General features: G+C 38.2%; 1 long non-coding RNA gene across 1 annotated transcript in view; it reads left to right on the top strand.

The window, feature by feature from the left end:
• LOC122237710 overlaps positions 1-23,173 on the top strand; it is a 58,145-nt gene extending 34,972 nt beyond the window's left edge. The window contains exons 2-3 of the long non-coding RNA XR_006216321.1: positions 16,936-17,098; positions 23,124-23,173. This is a non-coding gene — a long non-coding RNA (uncharacterized LOC122237710). The remainder of the gene's footprint in view (positions 1-16,935; positions 17,099-23,123) is intronic.
• The last annotated feature ends 495 nt before the right edge of the window (positions 23,174-23,668 follow it).

Genomic DNA, 23,668 nt, shown 5'->3' on the forward strand with positions numbered 1-23,668 from the left:
TGTCTTTTGGTTGGCGCATTTAATCCATTTACATTCAGTGTTATTATAGAAAGATATGGGTTTAGTTAGAGTCATTGTGATGTCCTTAGGTTTCATGCTTATAGCGATGTCTCTGGTACTTTGTCTCACAGGACCCCCCTTAGGATCTCTTGTAGGGCTGGTTTAGTGGTGACAAATTCCTTCAGTTTTTGTTTGTTTGGGAAGATCTTTATCTCTCCTTCTATTCTAAATGACAGACTTTCTGGATACAGGATTCTTGGCTGCATATTTTTTTCTGTTCATCACATTGAAGATGTCCTGCCATTCCTTTCTGGCCTGCCAACTTCCAGTAGAGAGATCGGTCAAGAGTCTTATAGGTCTCCCTTTATATGTTAGAGCACGTTTATCTCTAGCTGCTTTCAGAATTTTCTCTTTATCCTTGTATTTTGCCAGTTTCACTATGATATGTCGTGCAGAAGATTGATTCAAGTTACATCTGAAGGGAGTTCTCTGTGCCTCTTGGATTTCACTGCCTTTTTCCTTCCCCAGATCCAGGAAGTTCTCAGCTATGATTTCTTCAAGTACACCTTCAGCACCTTTCCCTCTCTCTTCCTCCTCTGGAATACCAATTATGTGTAGATTATTTCTCTTTAGTGCCTCACTTAGTTCTCTAATTTTCCCCTCATACTCCTGGATTTTTTTATCTCTTTTTCTCAGCTTCCTCTTTTTCCATAATTTTATCTTCTAGTTCACCTATTCTCTCCTCTGCCTCTTCAATCCGAGCCGTGGTTGTCTCCATTTTATTTTGCAGCTCATTGATAGCATTTTTTAGCTCCTCCTGGCTATTCCTTAGTCCCTTGATCTCTGTAGCAATAGATTCTCTGCTGTCTTTTGTACTGTTTTCAAGCCCAGCGATTAATTTTATGACTATTATTCTAAATTCACTTTCTTTTATATTGTTTAAATCGTTTTTGATCAGTTCGTTAGCTGTTGTTATTTCCTGGATGTTCTTTTGAGGGGAATTCTTCCATTTCGTTATTTTGGATAGTCCCTGGAGTGGTATGGAACTGCGGGGCACTTCCCCTGTGCTGTCTTCAATAACTTGTGTTGGTGGGTGGGGCCGCCGCAGTCAGACCTGATGTCTGCCCCCAGCCCACCGATGGGGCCACAGTCAGACTGGTGTATGCCTTCTCTTCCCCTCTCCTAGGGGCAGGATTCACCATCTGGGCTACTTGCACAGTGCCAGGCTTGTGGTGCTGGGAATCTGGCATATTAGCTGGGGTGTATCGGCAAGGTGCACGGGGGCAGGAGGGGCAGGCTCAGCTTGCTTTTCCTTGGGAGATCCGCTTTGGGAGGGGCCCTGTGGCACCGGGAGGGAGTCAGACCCGCCAGAGGGATGGGTCCACAGAAGCACAGCGTTGGGTGTTTGAGTGGTGCAAGCAAGTTCCCTGGCAGGAACTGGTTCCCTTTGGGATTTTGGCTGGGGGATGGGCGAGGGAGATGGCCCTGGCGAGCGCCTTTGTTCCCCACCAAGCTGAGCTCTGTCGTCCGGGGCTTAACAACTCTCCCTCCCATTGTCCTCCAGCCCTCCCGTTCTCCGAGGTGAGCTGTTATTTTATAACCTTCCAGATGTTAAGTCCTGCTTACTGTCTGAACACACTCCGTCTGGCCCCTCCACTTTTGCAAGCCAGACTCAGGGGCTCTGCTTGGCCAGCGGGCTGCCCCTCTGCCCCGGCTCCCTCCTGCCAGTCCGGGTAGCGCGCATCACCTCGCCACCCTTTCTACCCTCTTCCGTGGGCCTCTCGTCTGCACTTGGCTCCAGAGACCCCGTTCTGCTAGTCTTCTGGCGGTTTTCTGGGTTATTTAGGCAGGTGTAGGTAGAATCTAAGTGATCAGCAGGACGTTTGGTGAGCCCAGCGTTCTCCTATGCCGCCATCTTCCCAGGATCCTCAGGTCATTTACATTTAAAGTAATTATTGATAGGTTTGTACATATTGCTATTTTAAAAATTTGTTTTCTGGTTGTTTTGCAATTCTTCCTTGTTCCTTTCTTCTCTTGTTCTCTTTCTTTGTGATCAGTAGGTATCTATAGTGTTCTATTTGTCTTTCTCTTTATTTTTTGTGGGTCTACCATGAGTTTGGTTTTGTGGTTACCATGAGGTTCTATATAACATCCTAAGTAAAAAGCAGTCCATATTAATTTGATGGTCATTTAAATTCAAACACATTCTAAAAACAAACAAAACAACAACAAAATTTTAAAAAGATATTTTTCTTTTTCTTTCCCCCTTCTCTTCCCTTTTTACTCTCTTCTCCACATTTTATGTGTATGTTGTCATATTTTATTTTGTCTTTTTATTCACATTTTTTGTATAATTATGTCTAATTATGGCCATTTCTTTTCACCTAAAGAGATCTCATTAACATTCTTGTAAGGTTGCTTTAGTGGTGATACACTCCTTTATCTTTTGTTTGTCTGGGAAACTCTTTATCTCTCCTTCAAATCTGAATGATAACCTTGCTGGGTAGAATATTCTTGGTTGTAAATTTTTCCTTTCAACACTTTAAATATATCATGCCACTCCCTTCTGGCTTGCAAAATTTCTGCTAAAAAATCATCTGATAGCCTTATAGGTTTTCTCTTGTAGGTAATTTTTGTTTCTCTCTTGCTGCTTTTAGGATTCTCTATCTTTAACCTTCAGCATTTGGAATATTATATGCCATGATTTGGCCTTGAGTTCCTTTTGTTTCGGACTTTCTGTGCTTCTTAGATTTGGATGTTTATTTCCCTTCTTAGGTAAGGGAAATTTTCAGGTATTATTTCTTGAAATAATTTTTCTTCTTTTTCTGGGACCCCTGTAATGTGAATGTTTGTTTGCTTAATGTTGTCCAAGAGATATTTTTTCCCATTAAAAATTTTTTTTCTCTTTTTGCTGTTCATCTTGTGTGCTTTCCATTACCCTGTCTTCCAGATCACTAATATGTTCTTCTGCATCCTCAACCTGTTGATTGCCTCTAGTGCGTTTTTTATTTTAGTTATTATAGTCTTTAGCTCTGATTGGTTCTTTTTAATATTTCCCATCTCTATTTTTAATGTTTATTTATTTTTGAGAGAGAGCAAGACACAGACCATGAGAAGGGGGAGGGGCAGAGAGAGGGAGACACAGAATCTGAAGTAGGCTCCAGGCTCTGAGTTGTCAGCACAGAGCCCGATGTGGGGCTTGAACCCACAAACTATGAGACGAAGTCAGGCGCTCAACTGACTGAGTCACCCAGGTGCCCCTTTTCTATCTCTTTATTAAAGGTCTCACTGAGTTCTCCCATTCTTTTCTCCAGCCCAGTGAGTATGTTTACAATCATTACTTTAAATTCTTTACCAGGCATATTGCTTATCTCTATTTCATTTCATTCTTTTACTGAGGCTTTTTTTCTTATTCTTTATTTTGGCTCATAGTACCCCCCCCCCCCCCCGCCATTTTGCTTGATTTTCTGTTTGTTTCTATGGATTAGGCGAAACTGCCACTTCTCCTAAAGTTGAAGGAATGGTCATGTGTATGTTGACCTTTGTGCAGACTCTGAGTGCTTGGTGACTTGCTGGCTGGCTGGACCCTTGGTTATATATGCTAGTTACACTTTTAAACCATAGCTTTTTACAGGAATAATAATAAAGAAAAAAATGATGAAAGAAATGAAAAAGAAAAAGGAGAAGAAAAAAGAAAAACAAAACTAAAAGAAAAAAATAAAAACAAGAAAAATTTTAAAAAGTAAAAAAATAAAACAGTAAAAATTTAAACATATATACACACACAAAACCACATATTATTTTTGTACCACAGCACCACAAGGCAGCTGATATGGGCTCATGGACCCTAAGCTCACTGAGGTCACAAGCTTATGATGAGCCAGACCTTGGTCTGGTCTTGATTTGGTCTGGGCTTTTAAGGTGGGAAGAGAGGAAACATTTCCTACAGTTCGTTGACTCTGTTAAACTGTGGCTTTTTTTTCTGTGCTTCAATGAGACCAAGACTGGTGTGGACCTCAGGATCCTGAGCTTGCTAAGGTCACAAGCTCCCTGTGATGATCTGATTCACCAGTTATGGTGTCTGGACCCTCCCTCCATGGCACCCAAACCCACCCATTATGGCAGCCAGACCCTGTTTCAGTCTGGGCTTTTGAAGTAGAGGGAAAGCATTCCTCTGCACTTTTAAACTGTGTTGGTTTTGTGTGTGTGTGCCCCAGTGCATGTAGAGCTGGTGTGGGCTTATGGACCCTGGGCTCATTGAAGTCGTGAGCTCCCTGCAACAGCCAGATGCTGGACTGGCCTGTTATGGTGTCTGGACCCTGCTCCATTCTGGGCTGTTAAATTTTTTTATGTTTATTGGGGCACCTGAGTGGCTCAGTTGGTTAAGCGTCTGACTTTGACTCAGGTCAGGATCTCATGGTTTGTGAGTTTGAGCCCCATGTCAGGCTCTGTACTGATGGCTCAGAGCCTGGAGCCTGCTTTGGATTCTGTGTCTCCTCTCTCTGCCCCTCCCCCCCACCCCCACCCCCCTCCCATCTCTCTCTGTCTCTCTCTGTCTCTCTCTCTTTCTCAAAATAAATAAACATAAAATTCTTTAAAAATTTTTTTTAAAGTTTATTTATTTATTTTGAGAGAGAGAGACAGAGAGCAAGCAGGGAGGGGCAGAGAGAGAAATATCAAGCAGGCTTCATGCTTGCAATGCAGAGCCGAATGCAGGGCTCAAACTTATGAACTGTGAGGTCATGACCTAAGCCAAAACCAAGAGTGGGACGATTAACTGACTGAGTCACCCAGGTGCCCCAGGCTTTTAAAGTGGGGTAGGAACATAAACCATGTCATTCTTTAGTGCCCGTAACCTGCAGCCCTTTCCTGTAGGTCCTCCACTATTTGGCAGAGTTCTAGGGTTGTCTCTTTTATATGCCAGTTGCTCTTTTAAACCATGGGTTTTTTCTTGCCCAAGGACAGAGGGATCTGTTCTCGGTCCCTCAGTACCATCCTTCCCCACTACCATTTGAAGCATTAGAGATGGGGGTTCTTTTTGTTACCATGCCTCTGCGTTTCTTGGTGTTCTGTTGCCTTTCTTTGTCTTTGGTTGTTCGGTAGCTGTTCAATCAGCCCTCAGTTCTTTTTTTAGAAGGAATTGTTCTATTAATAGGTGTAATCTGGTATTTTCTGTGGAGAAGGGGAGTTTAGAGTCTTCCTACATCACCATCTTAGCTTATAATGTTGCAATGGTTGAACTATGCTCTACTTAGTTTTATTCTTTCACTCATTCACTCATCCTTTCACCCAACAATAATTCATTGAATTGCTAGTATGTTAATGGCAACTTGGAAAGCTCCTTGAGAATTACAAAGAAGTGTGTAACATATCTTTGCCTATGAGAACTGCAAATTGGTTAATCAACTTGCTTGGAAATATGCCAGAAATGTGTACCTAGTACACTTTCTGCATAGAACTGGACTTGGACAGAGGAGAAAAATCAATGATATTCAATACCTTGGACTATGAGGTTTGCAAGTTACTGCAAACCTCAGGATCTGAATGTATGTGGAACATGAGTTTTTAAAAAAAGAATTCCTGGAATAGTCTTTTCTAGTATTAGCAAAAGGGTCTTTATTTTTGGATTATTTTATTTTTTGTTACTTTCACAGCCCCACGGATAAGGATAAGAGTGAGAGTGGAGTTGAAAATGTACCAGCTCCACAGCACAGTGTGTTTGCTTTTTAGAATAGGGAAGAATCAAGTTCATTAGTGCCCCATCGTTGATAGCACCAGACCCCTCCCACCCCCTCCAGTCCCCTCTACACCCAGCCATACAATAGTTAGACACACTATCCAACTCCTCTGCATACACCTGAAATTGCGCAGAGGAAAAAACCTGATGACATTTGGTATTTCAGGCTGAAAGGTTGACAAGGTACTGGAGGTCTCTTAGGACCTAGTGTACTTAGAAAATAAATAAAAGAAGAAGGAAGGCTAAGCTTGCAGGATACCCTCAGTGTGGGAAGCAAAATGTTGACTCCTGTGACCTTTGTCCCCTGGTGTTACACACATGAATATATTACCTTACATGGCAAAAGGGACTGTATGTATAATTGAGGTTATGAATCAGTTGACTTTAAAATAGGGAGATTATCTTGGATGACTTGGGTGAGCCCAAGGCAACCACGGAGACCTTGAAAGCAGAAGACATGGAGAGAGATTTAAAGCAAGAGAAGCATTTGATGCACCATTGCTGACTTGAAGTTGAAGGCAGCCACCAAGGCAAGGAAGTCAGAACCTCAGTCTTACACCTGCAAGCAACTGACTTCTGCCAACAACCTGAATGAGTTTGAAAGTTATAATTCCTCAGAACCTTCAGAAAAGCATGCATTCCTGCCAACACCTTGATTTTGGCTTGTAACACACTAAGCAGAGAATTCAGCCATGGCCATAGAACTTGAGATAAAAACTGGGTGTTATTTTAAGCCATTAAGTTTGTGATATTTGTTATACAATAGAAAACTAATACACTAGATACTGAGGTTGTCATCTTATGTGATAAAAGATAATGACATAGTTAGACTAAAGGCCTAAAAACATAATCATGTCTTACTCCTACTGCTTAAAACTTTATCAGAATCCAGAAAATGCTGTGGTTCACTGATGCATTCCCTTCCTGCACACACACATTTTCTAGGTATTCATGCATCTAGAGTGAGACCATAGGACTGAATGCTGATCAAAGGAATGTGGGCAAAACAGGCAAATGCTCTTCCATGCCCATGCAATCTTTTGTTTTCTTTCCTCCTGTCTATACATGCTGAAAGCAAAGGAATCTGTGATAGCAGAGCCAGAACATACAGGGACTGACCTAAGTTGGCAAACTTAAAATTAACTCTCTATTGTCACCAGTATTTCAAATAAGGAAGGATATTTTTAACACTGAATAGAAGGGATGTACTCTCATTAAAAGATGACAGTCTTTCTTAAGAGAGAACCATGGGCAACTCTACATGACATATATATATATATATATATATATATATATATATATATATATATATATCTCACACTGTCTTTCCTTTTCCTTTCATTTTATAATATTGAAAACTTTGTCAGGAATAACACTAACCTGAAGGCAAGTCCTGGGGAAACACTGTATTAGGTAGAAACCTCACATGACATTTATGGTATGGGGACAGCAGAGCTCCTACACATTTCGCCAAGGTTAGATTTCACGAAGACAAAAAAAAGAAGCATAAGGTTCAGAGCCCTCACCTGTACAACCCCTTCCAGAACCCTGACCATATTTACATGGTCAGATGATTTCATAAAATCTGAAAAAGTAAGAAATTTTAACCACAATCCATAAATACTTCTATCTCTTTCCACGGCAGCTTCTCCTTATGTCCACTGATGCAGGCACTTTTCAAATCTAAAGTGAAATGTGAAATGGAGATGCATTCAGTTTGAGTTAAGTGGGATATATTTATGTGGTTTACAGTCATTTCCATATATAGTAAAGTTATTGCTAGCTGTCCCATTGTAGAAATGGCTTCCAGGAATACCCCTACCACCTTCTGTGCCAACTCACCCAGCATCATGAACAGAGCCAGTTTAAGAAATGAGCCTCTCATATTGCAATTGGCACCGGAAGCATCTGGGTTGTCAGTGAGAACCAGAACTAAAATGTATGGAGGCAAAAGTTAGTTTTGAACACCAGACATGCAAAATGGTAGTGGAGGATTCCGTTATCATGTATATCTTGTCAAAACGGAAGCTCTTGCCTGTCAAAATTATATACTCAGTGATGCAGCATGTAGACCTGCTAAAACACCATATGTTATTTTTTTCTTTTTTATGAAAATGGCATACTTGATAAAGCTCAATTTCAATCTGGCAAAAAGTTTAGTTTTTTAAAAACAATATGAAATTGTAAACTCCTGATTTAGTTTTATATAAAGTATAGCTTCTTTTGTAATTTAAGTTTATTTAATAAATTTTAAAAGGTTAAATAAAAACTAGTGGATTTTAAATGAAAAGCAGTAAAGATGAGAATGAAATAAATTAAAATTAGTTTGGTGTTGAGAAGGAAATTGTAAAATCTTTTTTAAGAATATACCAAAAGCAATAATTAATTAAAGGAAAGTAATAAATTCCAAATAGTAGTAATATGTAGTTGCCTAGATTGTTTGAAAAATCTAAATAATGAAGAGATGTGAATCATTGGAAAATGTTTTCAATTTTCTTTTTCCTGATTTGACATCTACAAAGATAATGACAACAAATCAATATAATGAAGACATAGACACCAAACCAGTTAATGTATCACCAATTCAAAGTATTAACAATCAATCACTGCACAGGAAAAAATATAATGTACTGAAATCTTTCAGCTCATAAATGAAAGAAAGTTGAGAGATATTTCCTCAAATTTCACAATGTTACAGGCAGAATTGTAGTCCCTCAACATTCATATATTGAGTCCCTAATCCCCAGTGCCTCGGAATGTGACTATATTTGGACATAGGGCCTTTGATGAGGTAATTAAGTTGAAATGGAGTCATTAGGGTGGGCCCTAATCCAGTATGACTGGTGCCCTTATAAGAAGACATTAGTATGCAAACAACAAAGAGGGGCAACCACATGAGCACACAGAGAGAAGGAGGCCATCTCTGAGCCAAGGAGAGAGGTCTCAGAAACAACCAAACCTACCAACACCTTGATCTTGGACTTCTACCTCAGAATTGTGTGAAAACATATTGTTGTTTTTGTTATGTGGTATTTTGCTATGGCAGCCCTAGCAAATTAATACAACAATCTAACAGTTTTATATGACATTTTTCAATAACAAGTTGCAAAGCTGGAAGAAACTTTTCTCAGCTATCATCAATAAAAAATAAACTTGGGCACCTGGGTGGCTCAGTTACTTAAGCATCAGACTTTGGCTCAGGTCATGACCTCACAGTTTATGGGTTCTAGCCCTGCATCTGGCTCTGTGCTGACAGCTCAGAGCTGGAGCCTGCTTCAGATTCTGTGTCTCCCTCTCTCTCTGCCTCTCCTCTGCTTGTGTTCTCTCTCTCTCTCTCTCTCTCTCTCTCTCTCTCTCAAAAATAAACATTAAAAAAAATTTTAATAAATAATAAACTTCAGTCCAACAATATTGAAGGAAAGGCCAAACAGTTGTTTTATTCTCTCTAAACATAAGTTATAGTATGAATCTAATAAATATAATGTAGAAAGTACTAAAGAGGCTATGTAATGCAGTTAATTAGTAAAAATATTTTTATGGATTTGTTTATGTTCATGAGATTTGTCAGCCTTTTAAAATTTGTAATATATTGGGGCAACTGGGTGGTTCAGTCAGTTAAGTGTCTGACTCTTTTGTTGTTTGTTTAATATTTACTTATTTTGGGGAGAGCATAAGAGGGGGGAGGGCAGAGAGAGGGGGACAGAGGATCAGAAGCGGACTTTGCACAGACAGGCTGACATCAGCGAGCCTGATGTGGTGCCTGAACTCAAGAATGGTGAGATCATGACCTGCGGCAAAGTCAGATGCTCAACTGACTGAGCCATCCAGGCATCCCAAGTGTCTGACTCTTGATTTTGGCTCAGGCGATGATTTCATGGTTCATGAGATCAAGCCCCTCATCATACTCCACGCTGACAGCCTGGATCCTGCTTGGGATTCTCTCTCTCCCTTTCTCTATGCCACTACCCCACTCATATGCATGCATTCTCTCTCTCCCTTCCTCTCTCTCTCTCTCTGTCTCAAAATAAATGAATAAACTTAAAAAAAATAAGATTTGTAGTATAACTTGAAGTCGGGAATTGTGATGCCTCCAGCTTTGCTTTTCTTTTTCAATATTGCTTTGGCTATTTGGGGTCTTTTGTGGTTCCATACAAATTTTAGGATTGTTTGTTCTAGCTCTGTGAAAAATGCTTGTGGTATTTTGATAGGGATTGCATTAAATGTGTAGATTGCTTTGGGTATTATAGGCATTTTAACAATATTTGTTCTTCCAATCCATGAGCATGGAGTGTTTTTTTCATTTATTTGTGGCATCTTCAGTTTCTTTCATCAGTGTTTTATAGTTTTCAGAGGACAGGTCTTTCACCTCTTTAGGTTTATTCCTAGGTATCTTATTAGTTTTGGTGGAGTTGTAAGTGGGATTGATTCCTTGATTTCTCTTTCTGCTACTTCATTATTGGTGTATAGAAATGCAACATATTTCTATACTTTGATTTTGCATGTAGTGATTTTACTGAATTTATGTATCAGGTCTAGCAATTTTTTGGTAGAGACTTTTGAGTTATCTATATAGAGTATCATGTTATCTACAAATAGTTCAAGTTTGATTTCTTCCTTGCTGATTTGGATGCCTTTTAATTCTTTTAGTTGTCTGATTGCTGAGACTAAGACTTCCAGTACTATGTATGTTAAATAATAGAGGTGAGAGTGAAAATACTTGTCTCATTCCTGACCATAGAGGAAAAGCTTGCAGTCTCTCCTCATTGAAGATGATATTGGCTATGGATTTTTTGTATATGGCCTTTATGATGTTAAGGTATGTTCCCTCTATCCCTCCTTTTTGAGGGTTTTTATCATTAATGAATGTTGTGCTTTGTCAAATGCTTTCTCTCCATCTATTGAGAGGATTATACGGTTCTTATCATTTCTTTTATTAATGTGGTGTATCACATTGATTGATTTGCGAATATTGAACTACCCATGTAGCCCAGGGATAAATCCCTCTTGATCATAGTGAATGATTCTTTTAATGTACTTTTGGATATGATTTGCTAGTATTTTGTTGAGAATTTTTGCTTCTATGTTCATTAGGGATATTGGCCTATAGTTCTGTTTTTCAGTGGAGTCCTTTGTCCGGTTTTGAAATCAGGGTAATGACGGCCTCAGAGAATAAGTTCGGAAGTTTTCCTTGCATTTGTATTTTTAGAATAGTTTGAGAAAAATAGGTATTAATTCTTCTTTAAATGTAGTAGAATTCCCCTGGGAAGCCATCTGACCCTGGCCTTTTGTTTATTGGGAGATTTTTGATTACTGATTCCATTTATTTGCTGCTTATGAGTCTGTTCAAGTTTTCTATTTCTTCTTGTTTCAGTTTTGGTAGTTTATATATTTCTAGGAATTTATCCATTTCTTCCAAATTGTTCAATTTGTTGGCAGATAATTTTTCATAATATTCTCTTATACAGTAAAACCTTGATTTGTGAGCATAATTCAATCTGGAAATATACTTGTAATCCAAAGCACTCATATATCAAAGCGAATTTCAAGAACTATTGGCTCAGTTGTGATCATGTCATGTTTGGCATCATGTGCTATTTGTATTGCAAGACATGGCTCATTTATCAAGTTAAAATTTATTAGAAATATTCATCTTGTGAAACACTCACAGAACAAGTTACTCACAATCCAAGGTTTTACTGTAATTGTATTTCTGTGGTACTGGGTGTTATTTCCCTGCTCTCATTTGTGATTTTTATTTAGTTGGGCCCTTTTCCTTTTCTCTTTGATAAGTCTGGCTAGGGTTTTGTCAATTTTATTAATTATGAAAAGAGACCAAGTGTTCACTGACTGATGAATGGATAAGAAGATTTGGTATATATATGCAATGGAATATTACTCAGCTATCAAAAAGAATGGAATCTTGCCATTTACAATGACATGGATGGAGCTAGAGAGTATGATACTAAGCCAAATAAGTCCAGTAGAGAAAGACAGATACCATATAATTTCACTCATACGTGGAATTTAAGAAATAAAACAGGTGAACATAGGGGGGAAAAAAGAAACCAAGAAACAAACTCCTAAATACAGAAACAAACTGAGGGTTGCTGGAGGGGAGGTGGATGGGGAGATAGGTTAAATGGGTGATGGGTATTAAGGAGTGTACTTGTTGTGATGAGACTGGGTGATGTATGGAAGTGATGAATCACTAAATTTTACACCTGAAATTAATATTGCACTGTATGTTAACTGGAATTTAAATAAAAACTTAATAAATAGATAAAATACTATTTGTAATTTATTGTGCTTTATTTTGTCATTCTACATAAATGTTTATTTTCCTACTTAATTTGTACTGTTTCTTAAAAAGGACTCCAAAATTGTACAACCTTCATGCTCCACCAAACCTGGATCTACCCCTGCAGTTCACTGATCTCACTTCTTAGTGACAAGTGAACTCATTCTTGTCACTCCCCCAGTCCAACTGTACTCCCAAATCTGTCAAGTGAAAAGTTTCAGAAACTTCCCTCTTAATTCCCTGGCTATTCTGATTTAATAAGTCCTATGTGAGACCTGGGTATTCATACTTTTGCAGTTTTACAAGTAGTTCTGACGTATGGTCCAGGTTCTGAAAGCCACAGTCCCGCGATGCCTGGGATGCCACGCTTTGGGACACTTGACTTACAAATGGTGGGTCATCACTCATTATGGGTTGTGAAATCAATTCCGTGGGCCCCAATCAGCATTGTTTTAACAGAATGGAATTAAATTAGCATGCATCACAGGGTTAGTGGTTTTTGCCAAATTTTTGTTTTGTTTCAAAATGAAATAAAATCTACAAGATCTACATTGCCTTGGGGGACCCAATTCTTAATGTCTTGGTGATTAGAATTTTCATAGCTTCGATGTCAGGGATACTAGAGACTGTTAATGACGAAAGAGAACTACCTGGATTTAACTAATTGTAAACAGCCTATCTTATTTATGTCCTTAAGGATAACTCTGTTACAAGACTTACAGGGAAAACTTCAGAATAGAGAAATTATCAGCTCACAGAACTTTTTTTTTTAATATAGGGATTGTAGGGGGTGGGGTGTGTGTGAACACATGCTTTGAAATCCTGGAAATACTAAAATAGCTGTAGAAAGAGGAAAAGCAACTTGAGATATTTTTTTAAAAAAAATTATTGTTTTACTATGGAATGTGGTAAGGAAAGGAAATAGGAGTTTGGAAAAGTTTCATTCCATGCTAGCAAAAGTTTCTATCTGTGTACCTAAGAAGTAAGTAATAACCATAGACGAAAGAACATGGTATGAAAGCAAACTATATGACATTTGTAGGGCACGAAGACTGAGTTCTTTTTACTAAAAATAAGATGCTTAAGTTATGCTGTCTGGCAAAACCTACTGAGTGTTTGTAATGTTCTAGTACCTGGATATCTTTGCTTCCTGGAGCCCTAAAAATAAAAGGACATATTCTATGTGGCATTTAGATTTAGTCCTTAACTAACCCGGGACTTAGGTTTTCACTAAGAACCTGCTGCACTTTAATTTGGGCAGCAATGATTCATCTTTTCTTCTAGCATTCATGAGCTGATCATCATAAACTTGGAAGATCTTGAAAATTAAAGGTAGTGTTTTTTTGAAGCATTTTAACAAGAAAGTTTAAAATGATGAATCAATAGGAACTACACTTTCCTATGAGAAAAAGTATTTCATGTGTTTTAGTTTGATTCCTGTTGAGTGATGTTAGGACATTTTTCTATTAAATATATTGGTATTTACTGAAGATAGTATTGTAAATGAATTGAAGCCATGGGCTCAGGAGTCAGACAACCTTGGTGGCGAAACTACTGTACTTAGTTGCATGAGCATTTGTAAGTAGGGATACTAATGCATGTAACTCATGCGGATATTGTGAACATTAAATGAAATAATACATACAATGTGCTTAAGATGATTCTTGGCATGTGGTAAACATTCAGTAAATTAAACACACACAGAGAAAGATCAAAGAGACTTTTAATTCAACATTCATCTAACTGTTTTGTCCAGTTTCAGTTCCAATATATTGGAAACAAGCAATGTCAGGAAAAATGGAGCTGTTATTAAAGAGGAACAAAAATTGATTTTTAAAAAAGACTCTAACGGAGTGATTTTCAAATTAAGGCATTGAGGATTCTCACGTTTCGTTTAACAACACTATTGTTTTTAAACAAATTCTGGGTTTTTTAAATTAAATATGTTGTCAATAAAAATTTTATTTATTACTTTGTTACAATTGTATAACCTGAGATTATTTGGGCTACCCTGGGATGACCAAACTAGGAAGCACAGTTGTATGTAAGAAATGTTGACCAACAGAGGTAGGAGGGATTGGAGGAGGGGATTGTCAGGAATCAGAGGTACTTGGAAAACTTCTGTAGAGAGGCAGGGTATAAAATAGGGAGGAAAATATAGGTACATGTTAGAAATTATGAATGTTCTCATTTTCATGCTGCATGGTGCATATACAGGTATTTATTTAATAAACAAATATGTAAGTAAACAAAAAAATAAATAAATAAAGTCCAGGCCTGGACCAAGGTTGAGACTGTGTCATGGGCCAAGGATTATGATTAATCAAATTTTAAGCACCAAGTATTGGAAAGACAACAACTGGACTTTTGATTGTGTAGGTACATTGCTGATTGAATCAGTGTTGGAAACAAGAAGAGCTCTGGACCTGAGATGGGAGGAGGGACAAGATAAGGCCTAAAAGGTCAAGGGAAAGGAGGCCTAAGAAGGTCACAAACATGGCCTAAGGAGAAAGGCTTGCGAGAAATTCCCTGTTGAGAATGGTCTGGGAGCTAGGAAAAAAGAGATGTGTAGGGTTTCATTTTAAATTGTTTTCCCATTCTGAGATCTGATTTAAGTAACCTCCATTATCCAAAGCTCACAGTAAAAGTCTGCTATGTAGATTAAATAAATAAATAAATATCATTAATAATAATAAAGTTTTCAATCATTCATTCATCACACACATATTTATTGAGTTCCTTCTGCATGTGGAATAGCACTTAGGGATGTAGGAACAAATAGAATGGACCATGTCTCTGTCCCCATGAAATTAATATATAATTTTCCAGATGATGATAAATTCTAGGGCAAAAAATGAGATAGAGTAAAGGAGAGGGAGAGCCAGGAGTGGAGGTGAAATATATTAGTGGTACTTGAGTGAATGAAGAGAAAGTAAGCACAGAGGGCTACTCACACAGTAGAGTGAGAATACAAGTGAGTGGGGATCCAGAATTCTGCAGAAGCAGGAAACTTCAGTAACAAATGTCTGGAAGAACATTAATCTCTTTTACAGCAAATCACAGGATCATTGGAGAAGGTTCTGGATTTCCCATTGTATGCGGAATGTGACTTAGATCACTTCGTTTGTAAATTAAAGAAAAAGTTAATTCCAAAGGTTGGAGAACTTGGGAATGCTTCCATTATACTTCCAACACTTCAACTATTAAGTTGTTTCTCTAAATTCTTTTGTATCAGTGGTTCTTGCTTTAGAGGAGCAGTACATGGGGAGCATGGGCATTTCTACTTTTTTCCAACATGGGGCTCAAACCCACAAAACCGTGAGATCATGACCTGAGCCAAGATCAAGTGTAGGCCGCTCAACCAACTGAGCCACCTGGGTGCCCCACGAATCTCCAATTTTAAAAGATAATGCCAGATTATTTTCCAAAGTAGTTCATCCAATTTGTACTCCCACCAGCAAAGTAAAAGCCAGTCTACTTATCCACATCATCTTCAGTGTTTGATTATATTAGACTTCTTCAGTTAACTAATTGGGTTTTAAATGGTATCTCATTGTGGTCTTCTTATTACCTTATAGATATCTTGTATATATTCTTGCTATCAGTTCTTTGCCAAGGTGTTACAAATATTTTGTCTTCATTTATCTTTTTGCTTTCTTAAGGATACCTTTTCATGTCAGAAGTCTTTAGTTTAATATGTCAAATTTATTGTATGATAGAAATTAGGTATCATAAATGTTTAAGTGATACCCTTGAAACATAGTGATAAGGGAAATCACCCAGTAGGCAGAGCTTCAGGGCTGTATACCTAATTATCCATTTTGTGTGAAGAAAGAAACCACCAAAGGTCAGAATATACATGGACTCTTGGATAGTAGCAGATGCTTGGCCAGCTGGTCAGGGACTATGCTCATTTCCTAGAGCTGCCATGCAGATTAAACAGCTTAAATTTATTCCCTCATAGTTCAAGGAAGCCCGAAATCTGAAATCAAGGTGTTAGTAGGGTTAGTTCTTCTGGAGGCTCTAAGGACAAAACCATACCAAGCCTCTCTCCTAGCTTCCAGTAATCACCAGCCATCCTTGGCATTCCTTGGCTTGTAGACTCATCATTCCAATCATTGTCAATAATGCCTTCTTCTCCATGCACCTCTCAGTGTCCTCCCTTCTTCTTATAAGAGCCCCAGTCATTGGACTTCGGGCCCACTCTAATCTGGTATGATTTTATCTGAAGATTTTTAACTAATTATATTTACAAAGATGCTAATTCCAAGGAAGGTCACAATCTGAGTTTCCAGGTAGGCATGAATTTGGGGGAAACACTTAAACCCACTATATGGGCCTATAAGGAGAAAGACTGGAATATCAGGAAAAAGGAAACCTGGTAAGTAGGCAGATAGTTGAACATTAGAGAATGAGCACGAAGTATAAAGAGCCTGAAAACATGTAACACCTACCCAAGATCAACCAACATGGAAGGGGTACCAAACAGCCAGGTAGACAAAAATGACTCAGCCAGGTGACATTATTCATCCTCTCATCAGCCACCCATTGCTAGCACAATGGGAAAATGGATGAAATAGCTTTGTCTCAGGGAGAGAGACTATGCATATGCCCAATATATGCTCCTGTTCACCACGGCTAATTTATTGCACCTGCCAAATGTATAACCTGCAAGCAAGAGAGACCAATTCTGTGTACCACATATAGTATCACACTCTTCTGTATCTTGTTTTCCTCACTCAACAATAATTGAATTATTGTGGGAATTGCAGAAAATCATTTGTATTAGCTGGAAATTCATTATTTTTAGTGGCCATGTAATACTCCATGGCATTCCAAAACTTTTCCTGCTATGGCTTCCTTTCACATACAACACCCTATCAAATTCCTCTTGCTGTAGGGAAATGGGACAAGTACCCACGGACAAGAGATGGTGAGGACACCTGAGAAGACCCTATGTGACCTGTCCCCTCCCACCCCCATCAAACAGCATGCTCCTGCTCCAGTTTCACAGTTCGCATCCAAATTTAACAGTTCAGAGAAGAGTTGAGTTTCTGCAGCTGGTAAGTTTAATTTTGGGAACTAATTATATTTTTTAAATCCATTTTTGGCCCCAAGCTAATAAAGCTACTATTCTCTTAAATGATGAAAGCAGAGAAAACTCTTTGAAGAACTTTCCAGGACACTTGGCAGTAAGATAATAGTGTTGAAAAAGTTAGCTGCAAAAACATTCTCAGAGTCAGAGTAAGTGGAGGAAGGTCAAAAGCAATTATCCAGTGTAGGTCCTTTTAAGGATCACTGTATACGTACAAGCCTCAAATTGATTTAGGAAGGGGAAACGGAGATGGTGAAAGAGAACATGTCTACCTTCCAGCTGCCAAAAAGTAGCAGCTGCTACAGGATGCCCTTACATGGAGTTTGTTTCCTGTTGTCCCCGAGTGAAGTCTGCCGGGACCAACTAAGGCAAGTGGTATTTGCCATTTCCTGGAAGACAACCACAAGGCCAACTCTATAATTACCCCAGAGGCCGTGTCTAAGCACTACAGCTGTAATCAGGCTTTGGTCACTGGGGTAAGAAACTTACTGGGGCTCTGGGTAGGTATGTTGGGCATGTAGAGTGAAGGGTCCAAACCACATCTGGTCAGATCCTACCAGGAAAGCTTTGCCTCTACAGGTGCCGCAAGAAACATCTCTGTATGAGGCAGCTGTCAGCCACCTCAAACTGCTCTGCTGTCCAAAATACCTGCATGAGGGCAACATTTCATGGGAGCAAATAAAGATTTTTTTGAATATTTAGAGGTGCAGTTTATATTGGCAACAAATCCTACGTTAGGCCAAGCTGAGTAGTTTTGTAGCCGTTCTTGTCTTGCCTAACTGGATCTCAGATTGAAAAATCACTGCTCTACCAGCTAACTGCCAGTTTTAAATGACTTCTAGGAAAAGTCCACCAACAATTTCATTTCCCTGCAATGCAACAAGCAGTATGTTAGCTCTGGTTAACGTCAGCATCTGTAATTTCATAACAAACAAACCAGGTCTCATACCATGTCTAAAATATGTGGCTATTTATAATAACTTCCCTTGGAAGCTATAACTCTTTGTTACCATAAATAATAATCAAAATGCCTTCTAAAGCATACCTACTTTTCTTGATTAAAAACTAAATTATTGTACATGATTTGATTTTGTCTCAAGAAATGTCTATAACTTTTTAGAAGTGGTTTTCAGACTGTATCCCAAGAACTGTGTCTACATAAGAAATCTTCCCATAGGTAAAGCAGTGTGGAGGTTCCTCAGAAAATTAAAAATAGACCTACCCTATGACCCAGCAATAGCACTGCTAGGAATTTACCCAAGGGATACAGGAGTACTGATGCATAGGGGCACTTGTACCCCAATGTTTATAGCAGCACTCTCAACAATAGCCAAATTATGGAAAGAGCCTAAATGTCCATCAACTGATGAATGGATGAAGAAATTGTGGTTTATATACACAATGGAATACTACGTGGCAATGAGAAAGAATGAAATATGGCCTTTTGTAGCAACGTGGATGGAACTGGAGAGTGTGATGCTAAGTGAAATAAGCCATACAGAGAAAGACAGATACCATATGGTTTCACTCTTATGTGGATCCTGAGACACTTAACAGAAACCCATGGGGGAGGGGAAGGAAAAAAAAAAAAAAGAGGTTAGAGTGGGAGAGAGCCAAAGCATAAGAGACTCTTAAAAACTGAGAACAAACTGAGGGTTGATGGGGGGTGGGAGGGAGGGGAGGGTGGGTGATGGGTATTGAGGAGGGCACCTTTTGGGATGAGCACTGGGTGTTGTATGGAAACCAATTTGACAATAAATTTCATATATTGGAAAAATAAATAAATAAACATTAAAAAAATTTAAAAAAAAAAGAAATCTTCCCATAGGAATAAACAGATAAAAAGCAGAACTGTTCTGATCAAAGCAGTTTGACATTCTTGCTCCTCCTTGCATTACTTCCCATAAAATAAAATAAGTAGATTAAAAAGTAAACTGTAGTATTTGGTGAGTTAATATAATCAATTTAAATTTTTTTATTTGCAATAATTATAAATTGACAAGAAGTTGCAAAAATAGTATAGAGAGGTCCCATGAACCCTTTACCCAGCTTCTCCAAAACTAACATTTTGCTTAACTGTAGTACATTATCAAAACCAGGAATACTCTTCCTATAGAATTTACTCAAATTTCACTAGTTTTCACATACACTCCCATTGTATGGTTCTATGAAATATTATCAGCATATAGATTTAATCACCACTGAACTCCTTCACGATGCCTAGTCATACTTCCCTCTTCCCCCATCCCTAACCCCATTGATCTATTCTCCACTGATCTGATTCCTATAATTTTGCTATTTTAAGAGTGGAATCATATAGTAACTAATATTTTGAGTTAGGCTTTTTTCATTGAGCATAATGGCTTGAGATTTATCCAAGTTGATGTGTATATAAATAATATCTTTGTATTTCAGAATAGTACTCCATTGTATAGATTTACCTCAGTTTGTTTATTCATTCACCTTTTGAAGGACATCTGGGTTGTTTTTAATTAGGGCTATCACAGTTAAAGTTGCTAAAAAAAATTTGTATACAGATTTTTATGAGAGTAAGTTTTAATTTTCCTAGGATAAATGTCTAAGAGGGCAATTGCTAGATTGTTAAGTATATGTTTAATTCTCTAAGAAATTGCAAAACGTTCTCTGGAGTAATTGTCTGCCTTTGTATTTGACCAACTATGTGTGAAAGATCCAGTTTCTCTGTATTTTTGTCAGCATTTGGTGTTAAATCAGTATTTTCCCTCAGGCTACTTGGTGCGTAGTGGGGTAATCATTTATTTTTAAGATCAATATTACCTGTCTTTCCTTTGTCTGATTTAAAATTGAGTACTGTTTAAATTATTAAGAATAGTACTCCCCCAGAAATAAAATTAGCATAAAAATACATGTGATGGTACGAACTCAAGGATAGCTATTCCAGACTGAATCTAATGGATGAGATTAATGATCTGGTCCCAGATCTAAATATTCAGAAACTTTCATTTACTCATTGACTTAGAAGTAAAAAGATATATAGGCATTGAGCCATGTCAAAAAAACTTCTAAAAGATTTATCTGCAGGCTAGAAAATTAGTTGTAACGATATCAGGCAAACCTGGCCTAGAGAGAGGGTACCCATTTCCTCTGGCATGGTGGGTCGATCCAAGAGCGCAAACCTCAGAGCAAATGTTTACAGAAGGAAAGGACAGGATGTGGATGTTCTTACAGGCATTTTTATTAAGCTATGCTAGCCTGATGAAAGGCTGCCTTCGCTTTAGATATTCCCTGATGAATCATAATCACAGTATGTGAGATGAAATCATCCTTTGGCCATGACTGTGTGGAAGAAAAAGGTCTACTTTTAATCTCCTTTCTACCGCAGAGTCACTTACCTTTTTTTGGATTTCACACTGCAACATGAGCCTGCTTCTTTCAATTTCCATTAACATGCCAATTCCCAATTGTACTAATTTTCGGTTATTACATTTTACAATTGACTTCCTTACAGTCAACGGTATTATAATAGTGCTATATGGTGACAGAGGGTAGCTACACTTGTGGTGAGCATAACGTAATGTATAGAGTTGTCAAATCAGTATGCTGTATACCTGAAACTAATGTAGCATTTTGTGTCAAATATACTTTAATATTTATTGAATGTGTGTGTATATATATATGTGTGTGTGTGTGTATATATATATACACATATATATGTTTATATATAATTTATTTATATATATATATATAAATTAAAATACTGACTTCCTAAGGATGCTTAAACTCACTCTCATAGAGCAGTAAACTACCTCTAAATCAGAGGATAATTCTAAACTTGTAAACAATCAGTCACAACCTTAGCATGTAATTTTCTTTAAAGATTTTGTTAAACATAAAAGCAGTACATACAGTAAATGATTCAGGCTTGTAAGTCTTGAGCATGTCATTCCCTGATGTGATTGTATCAACTTCTTACTGGCATTTTAATATAGTTGTCTTTTATCCTAAATTTTAGGGTCTATTTTACTTTGGTGTCTGCATCTCTCTAATCCATGAACTGAATATGTTAAAACCCTAAATAAAGGCGATGTAGATAATAACATTAGCATTTGTTTGAATTCTAACCATACAAAAGAGTATCTAACCACAAACCCAAAGAGCACTGGTAATTGATACCATTGCAGACATAACTGTTATGAGAAAAAGACTTGGAGAGTGCTTTGAAGTTCAAAACTTAATGTAGTCTTTTAGATTTAAAATGATCTACCTGTGGGGCACCTGGGTGGCTCAGTCAGTTTAGCATCTGACTTCGACTCAGGTCATGATCTCGCCACCCATGGGTTTGAGCCCCACATCAGGCTCTGTGCTGACAGCTTAGAGCCAGGAGCTGCTTCAGATTCTATGTCTCCATCTCCCTGCCCTTCCCCAACTCGCACTCTCTTTCTCTCAAAAATAAATAAACATAATAAATTAAAAAAATAAAATAAAATGATCTACCTCAAAGACTGAGGTATTTCCTTTCTGAAAATGTTTTCATTACATTCAAGCAGTATGACATTGTCTTCCTTTATGATTGTGGTTGTGTAGAGTGCCATTTTTATTGAGTTATTTGGCTGTATTAGTTACAGGCTAAGAGATCCTGAAGTCTAGCAGCTAATACAATATAGAAGTTTATCGCTGTCTCTCATGTGAAAGTTCAGAGATAAGACAATCCAATGTTGGGAGGGTATCTGTGCCATCCTCATTAAGAACCTTCCATCTCTGGATCTAAAGCAGATGCTCTAACACCCCCCATCATATGTACATCCCAGGTAGTGAGAGGAAATAAAGGAGAAGACATGTGTATTACTCGTTTCTTTTAAGGTGTAACCTGGAAGTGGTACATATCACTTCTATTGCCATTCTATTTCAAGAACTTAGTCACAAGGGCACAGCTAGCTACAAATAAATCTGGGAAATAGAGTCTCCAACTAAAAATCAGAGTGCCCAACTATGACTCAGGAATTTTAATATTAGAGAAAGACAAAACAGATATTCATAGAGAACTTTCTGCCTCTCCCAGAGTGACCAGTTATTCCTCAGTTACAGCCAGCTCCTTGTTCCTTCCATTATTTTCAGGGATGTCAAGTTCCAAATAAAATGAACCGGAAAACAGGGACTTTTGCCCTCAAAGATGCTGTTCAAATTATAATCCAAGGAACTCCACGCCTTCTAGAATCTAGAGTCTAGAATCTGAAGTGCATCCCCTTATTCCGGTATCTTGATAACATTCACCAATTTCTTTTGATAAATGCACTGCAGGGATAAACAAAGGAATATGGATAGGAAGGTGAGAGAAAATGTCTTCAAAATCTGTAAACCAAAGTCTCTATGAGAGTAAAAGTTTATGGGTTTTTTTCCAGCCTTCTCACATTGCTAATATGGTAGTAGCAGCATCAGCTGTGGTTGCAGTAACAGTAATAGTAGTGGTAGTAATTGTAGTGGTAAGAGTAATAACCATTGCCTTTTATTGCACACTTGCTATGTGTCAGGTGTTTCAGAAGTTATTTTCCTAAACTGTTTTGTTGAATTCTCCTTGGCAGTAATTTTTCCCTTAAAAGTGAAGCTGAAGCAGAGTGATGTGAAGTATCTTGCCCCAAGTTGCAAGGCAAGAAAGTAGTAAAGCCAGGATTTTAATATAGGCAATCTGACTGCCTGTATTATACAGTATGCTTAAGAGATACCCTTTGCTCAGCCTTGCTGGACACTTTACATATATAGCACCTCATTTTATTCTCACAATAATCTCACAATACTATTAACAAATGGGAAAAACTGAGGATGAAGAGACTAAATAACTTTAGTCATAGCCATTTAAGTAATGGAATGAGATTTAGACCCAGGCAGTCTGATTCGTAATTCAGAGCTCATGCTCAGAGCTGTGCTCACTAGCAGAATCCTCATACTGGGGAAGAAAGTGTAAACTAACGTGACCTTTTAGTCTTCTAATAAACTTTCCATTTTGCCTTCTAATTCAGCTGGAGCACACTGGAATATCACATTAAAACAGCTTCCCAGGAGTGAGCAGGTGGGTTTGTAAAACTAGATTTGTTTTGTCTGATGAGTCATCTTTGTCTTGTGTCTGGTAAAAATGAAGTTGTTTTGTCTCACTGTGGCCCTGAGAGGTATTTAAGGTTATATCCAAAGATGTCTTGAGTTTGTCATCTTTGTCTGACTATAAAAATAAAACCAGATGGCACGCTGCAGGTATCAGCATGCTGGTTGAGTGCATGGAGGTGGAAGGTATGAGAGGTCAAGTGAGTGACAGGAAGTTTCTTAGCCATACTATTGCAATGCCTTCCTCTCTCTCTCACACACACTCTCTCTCTCACACACACACACACACACACACACACACACACACACACAACACTTAAATACACTGGAAACAGCTGCCTATGAGCACCTATATCCAAGAATTTTCCTATTCCTCAGATATCCATCAGCAAGGCCAACCCTAGAAAAAGATTGTAAAATACAATACACATTACCCCCTCTCCCCTACCTCTGTCTTCCTTCTGTC

This window comes from Panthera tigris, chromosome B1, assembly GCF_018350195.1.
Source record: "Panthera tigris isolate Pti1 chromosome B1, P.tigris_Pti1_mat1.1, whole genome shotgun sequence".
NCBI classification, from domain to species: domain Eukaryota; kingdom Metazoa; phylum Chordata; class Mammalia; order Carnivora; family Felidae; genus Panthera; species Panthera tigris.